The following is a 6,572-nucleotide window of genomic DNA, read 5'->3' as shown; positions in this document are numbered from 1 at the left end:
TTGATTGTTTAATAGCTTAATACACTCATCTCACTAAAAAGAATCTTAGGTTGTAGTTATTTCTGGCTGCTGCAACAAATTGCAATAAACTGAGTGGCTTAGAGAACAAACATTTATTTCTCACAGTTCTGGGTGCTGTGCAGTCCAAGATCAGAGTGTCAGGCATCTAGTGAGCGCACTCCTCCCACTAGGCAGATAGATGGCTCTCTTCTCATTGTATCCTGTCATGGAAATGAGCAGCGAGAGATCCCCTATCTACTCCTCTTTTTATAGGGGCATTAATCCTATTTATGAGAGTTCCAGCCACATGACCTGACTACCACCCACAGACCTCACCTCCAAAGGCCATCCCATTGAAGAACAGGCTTCAATATATAAATTTTGGGAGGGGGACACAAACATTCGGCTTATAGCACCTTAAGTGTAAAATTTGCTAACTAAAGTTTTATCTTCTCCCAGGTGGATTTAGGGTGGACAATGACATATTTATTTCTATGTTGCTTCCTTTGAGGCAAGCTAGCCTTCTCTTCAGATTGAAAAGTTAAAAAAAATACATTCAATTATCCATTTTTGGAAAGTCTCCGACCTGGGAGTCCTTTTGTCTCTTTAAATTATATTTTCGTATCTTTACCTTTGCTCACTGACTGTTGCATAACAGAGTACAATCTTAAGTTCTTAGGAAGGTATCTTTCTACAACTTCCAAGTTCCATACCTACAACACATAACTGTCACAGAGGTGAACAGTTCAATACAGTAATTGAAAAGTATTTTTCTTCCAATTATAACATCTTTGAGGCTGCTGAAAGAAAATGTACATGTCTGAGTAGTGTAAAAGATCTGAAATAAACATCTGTGTTGGTACCGGTGTCATTGCTGTATTTAGAGCTTATGACACATTTGTATTTTGACTGTAAAATGTGCTAAATGACACAAGTTGTCTCAGAAGCTAATTGACTCAGATTAAACACTTTTAAGATTTTTTTGTTGTTCTTAGTGATAGGTGGCATTTTTTTGTTAGGGCCACCTTTAATCCATTGACTTTTACCAATCCACTGATCTTATTTGACTAGATACCTGTCTGCTAGTGAGGATTAAGTTTCAATCAAATCTCTACCTGTAGCACCAAGCCCAGGGAGACGGTGAATAAATGAATCTGTAATTGAATCATTGTACATGTGAGATGTCAACAAACAAATGAACCCTCTGCCTCCTCCTTCCTCTCTCTCTTCCTCTCCTTCATTTTCTTTGACTATTTTTCCTTCTCCTGCTCTGCTTGTTCTTCTTGTCAGTGAAGAAATGCTACTTATTTCTTGGACAATTAAGGTTTTCATGAAGGAACTTTGTTTTCCGGTCTGATCTGGGAAAGGTGAGTTCCCAGTATTCAAGTAAAAAGGAAATTAGTAGATATTCTATGCTAGGCATCGAAAGAATAAAGTAAAGATTACATAAAATTATCATTCTTTAGTCTCTGAGAATGCATGTTATGATTATTCAGACACTAATATCAGCACCTTTTGGATTATAGTATGGAAATCCCTATTCAGGCCTACTTCTGACAAGTAGAATAGTGATCAACAGGACATTTAATTCCCAATTGTGGACTCCATCAGACTCACTTTTAGAAATGCTATCTGTTCAGCTCTTCTGAGATAGTATGTTCAGAATAAAGAGTATGTCTATTTATTTTACTTTAAGTAAAATAAGAACTTTACTTAAGTTCTGTGATACATGTGTAAAACATGCAGGTTTGTTACATAAGTATACATGTGCCATATTGGTTTACTGCACTTATCAATCTGTCATGCATTAGGTATTTGTCCTAATACTCTCCCTTCTCATGCCCCCCATCCATGGACAGGCCCCAGTGTGTGATGTTCCCCTCCCTGTGTCCATGTGTTCTCATTGTTCAACTCCCACTTATTAGTGAGAACATACAGTGTTTGGTTTTCTGTTCCTGCATTAGTTTGCTGTGGATGATGGTTTCCAGCTTCATCCATGTCCTTGCAAAGGACATGAACTCATTCTTTTTTATGGCTGCATAGTATTCCATGGTGTATATGTGCTATTGTAAATAGTGCTGCAATAAACATACATGTGTATATGTCTTTATGGCAGAATGACTTATAATCCTTTGGGTATATACCCAATAATGGGGTTGCTGGGTCAAACAGTATTTCTGATAATAGAGCCTTGCGGAACTGACATACTGTCTTGTACAATGATTAAACTAATTTATACTCCCAACAACAGTGTAAAATGTTCCTATTTCTCTACAGCCTTGCCAGCATCTCTTGTTTCCTGAATGTTTAATAATCATCGGTCTCACTGGCATGAGATGGTATCTCATTGTGGTTTTCACTTGCATTTCTCTAATGACCAGTGACGACGAGCTTTTTTCTTCATGTTTGTTGCCCATGTAAATATCTTCTTTGGAGAAGTGTCTGTTCATATCCTTTGCCCACTTTTGATGGGGTTGTTTTTTTCTTGTAAATGTGTTTAAGTTCATTGTAGATTCTGAATATTAGACCTCTGTTAGATGGGTAGATTGCAAAAATTATCTCCCATTCCATAAGTTGCCTGTTCACTCTGATGATAGTTTCTTTTGCTGTGCAGAAGCTCTTTAGCTTAATTAGATTTCATTTGTCTATTTCTGCATTTGTTGCAATTGCTTTTGGTGTTTTAGACATGAAATATTTGCCCACGTCTATGTCCTAAGTGTTTTCTTCTAGGGTTTTTATGGTTTTGGGTTTTACATTTAAGTCTTTAATCCATCTTGAGTTAATTTTTGAATAAGGTGTAAGGAAGGGGTCTAGTTTCCATTTTCTGCATATGGCTAGCCAATTTTCCCAGCACCATTTATTATATAGGGAATCCTTTCTTCATTGCTTTTTTTTGGTCAGGTTTGTTGAAGATCAGGTGGTGGTAGATGTGCGGTGTTATTTCTGAGGTTTCTATTCTGTTCCACTGGTCTATATATCTCTTTTAGTACTAGTGTACCATGTTGTTTTGGTTGCTGGAACCTTGTAGTATAGTTTGAAGTGTGATGCCTTCAGCTTTGTTCTTTTTGCTTAGGATTGTCTTGGCTATTCAGGCTTTTTTTTTTTTTTTTTTGGTTTCAAATGAAATTTAATGTAGTTTTTTTAGTTCTGTGAAGAAAGTAAATGGTTGCTTGACCAGAATAACATTGAATCTATAAATTACTTTCGGTAGTATGCCATTTTCATGATATTAATTCTTCCTATCCATGAGCATGGAATGTTTTTCCATCTGTTTGTGTCCTCTCGTATTTCCTTGAGTAGTGGTTTGTAGTTCTCCTTGAAGAGGTTCTTCTTATCCCTTGTTAGTTGTATTCTTAGATTTTATTCTCTTTGTAGCAATTGTAAATAAGAGTTCACTCATGATTTGGCTCTCTGCTTGTCTGTTATTGGTACACAGGAATGCTTGAGACGTTTGCACATTGATTTGATATCCTGCGACTTTGCTGAAGTTGCTTATCAGATTAAGAATTTTTAGGACAGAGACAATGGGGTTTTCTAAATACATAATTGTGTCATTTGTAAACAGAGACAATTTGACTTCCTCTCTTCCTATCTGAATATCCTTTCTTTTTTTTTTTTTTTTCCTGATTGCCCTAACCAAAACTTCCAGTACTATGTTGAATAGGAGTGGTGAGAGAGGGCATCCTTGTCTTGTGCCAGTTTTCAAAGAGAATGCTTCCAGCTTTTGCCCCTTCAGTATGATATTGGCTATCGGTTTGTCATAAGTAACTCATTATTTTGATATATGTTCCATCAATACCTAGTTCATTGATAGCTTTTAGCATGAAGGGCTGCTGAATTTTATTGAAGGCCTTTTCTGCATCTATTGAGATAATCTTGTGGTTTTTGTCATTTGTTCTATTTGTGTGATGGGCTACATTTATTGATTTGTTACATCCAAAGGATGAAGCCAACTTGATCATGGTGGATATGCTTTTTGATGTGCTGTTGGATTTGGTTTGCCCGTATTTTATTGAGGATTTTTGTATTCATGTTTGTCAGGATATTGGCCTGAAATTTTCTTGGTATGTGTGTGTGTCTCTGGCAGTGTTTGGTATCAGGATGATGCTGGCCTCATAAATTGAGTTAGGGAGGAGTCTCTATTTTTTTATTGTTTTGAACAGTTTCAGAAGGAATGGTGCCAGCTCCTCTTTGTACCTCTCGTAGAATTCAGCTATGAGTCTGTATGGTCCTGGGCTGTTTTTGGTTTGTAGACTATTAATTACTGCCTCAATTTCAGAACTTGTTATTAGTCTATTTGAGGATTCGACTTCTTCCTGGTTTAGTATTGGGAGGGCATATTTGTCTAGAAATTTACCATTTCTTATAGAATTTCTAGTTTATTTGTGTCAGGGTATTTATAGTATTCTCGATGGTAGTTTGTATTTTGGTGAGATCAGTGGTGATATCCCCTTTATCATTTTTTATTGTGTCCACTTGATTCTTCTCTCTTTTACTCTTTATTAGTCTAGCTAGCAGTCTATCTACTTTGCTAATCTTTTCAAAAACCCAGCTGCTGGATTCATTGATTCTTTGAAGAGTTTTTCATGTCTCTATCTCCTTCAGTTCTGCCCTGATCTTAGTTATTTCTTGTCTTCTAGATTTGCAATTTGTTTGCTCCTCCTTCTTTAGTTCTTTTAATTGTGATATTAGGGTGTTGATTTTAAATCACTCCAGCTTTCTTATGTGGGCATTTAGTGCTATAAATTTCACTCTTAACACTGCTTTAGCTGTGTCCCCGAGATTCTTGTACGTTGTCTCTTTGTTTTCATTGGATTCAAAGAACTTCTTTATTTCTGCCTTAATTTTGTTATTTATTCAATAGTCATTCAGGAGAGGTTGTTCAATTTCCATATAGTTGTGTGGCTTTGAGTGAGTTTCTTAATCCTGAGTTCTAATTTGATTGCACTGTTTCTGAGAGACTGTTAATTATGATTTTCATTCTTTTGCATTTGCTGAGGAGTGTCTTACTTCTAATTATGTGGTCAATCTGGTGCTGAGAAGAATGTATATTTTTTTGATTTGTGGTGGAGAGTTGTGTAGATTCTGTGAGGTTTGCTTGGTCCAGAGCTGAGTTCAGGTCCTAAATATTCTTGTTAATTTTCTGTCTTGTTGATCTGTCTAATATTGACAGTGTTAAAGTCTCCCACTATTACTGTGTGGGAGTCTAAGCCTCTTTATAGGTTTCTAAGGACATGTTTTATGAATCTGAGTGCTCCTGTATTGGGTACATATATATTTAGGATAGTTAGCTCTTCTTGTTGCAGATCCCTTTACCATTATGTAATGCCCTTCTTTGTCTTGTTTGATCTTTGTTGTTTTAAAGTCTGTTTTATTAGAGACTGGGATTGCAATCCTTGCTTTATTTATTTATTTTGCTTTCCATTTGCTTGGTAAATCTTCCTTCATCCCTTTATTTTGGGCCTATGTGTGTCTTTGTGTGTGAGGTAGATCTCCTGAATACAGTACACCAATGGATCTTGACTCTTGATCCAATTTGCCAGCCTGTTTCTTTTCATTGGGGGCATTTAGCTTATTTATATTGAAGGTTAATATTGTTATGTGTGTATTTGATCTCATCATTGTGATGCTAGCTGGTTATTTTGCACATTAGTTGACGCAATTTCTTCATAGTGTCATTGGTCTTTATATTTTGTCGTGTTTTGTAGTGGCCGATACCAGTTTTTCCTTTCCATAGTTAGTACTTCCTGCAGGAGCTCTTGTAAGGCAGGCCTGGTGATAACAAAATCCCTCAGCATTTGCTTGTCTGTAAAGGATTTTATTTCTCCTTCACTTATGAAGCTTAGTTTGGATGGATATGAAATTCTAGGTTGAAAATTCTTTTCTTTAAGAATGTTGAATATTGGCCTCCACTTTCTTCTGGCTTGTAGGGTTTCTGCAGAGAGACCCTCTGTCAGTCTGATGGGCTTCCCTTTGTAGGTAATCTTACCTTTCTCTCTGGCTTTCCTTAACATTTTTTGCTTCATTTTAACCTTGGAGAATCTGATGATTATTTATCTTGGGGTTGCTCTTCTTGAGGAGTATCTTAGTGGTGTTCTCTGTATTTTCTGAATTTGCATGTTGGTCTGTCTTGCTAGCTTGGGGAAGCTCTCCTGGATAATATCCTGAAGTGTGTTTTCCAACTTGATTCCATTCACCTCATCACTTTCAGGTACATCAATTAATCATAGGTTTCATCTTTTCACATAGTCCCATATTTTTTGGAGGTTTATTCCTTTTCATTCTTTCTTCTATAATCCTGTCTTCACATGTTATTTCAGTAAGTTAATCTTCAGTCTCTGATATCCTTTCTTCTGCTTGATCAATTCAGCTATTGATATTTGTCTATGCTTCACAAAGTTCTCATGCTGTGTTTTTCAGCTCCATCAGGTCATTTATATTCCTCTTTAAACTGATTATTCTAGTCAGCAGTTCCTGTAACCTTTTATCAAGGTTCTTAGCTTCCTTGCATTGGGTTAGAACGTGCTCCTTTAGCTCAGAGAAGTTTGTTATTACCCACCTTCTGAAGCCTA

Source organism: Aotus nancymaae, unplaced genomic scaffold (genome assembly GCF_030222135.1).
Source record: "Aotus nancymaae isolate 86718 unplaced genomic scaffold, 86718_ANA_hifiasm-v0.15.2.pri h1tg000072l, whole genome shotgun sequence".
Classification (NCBI taxonomy): domain Eukaryota; kingdom Metazoa; phylum Chordata; class Mammalia; order Primates; family Aotidae; genus Aotus; species Aotus nancymaae.
The sequence above is the reverse complement of the archived record's forward strand: the minus strand, read 5'-3'. Positions refer to the sequence as shown.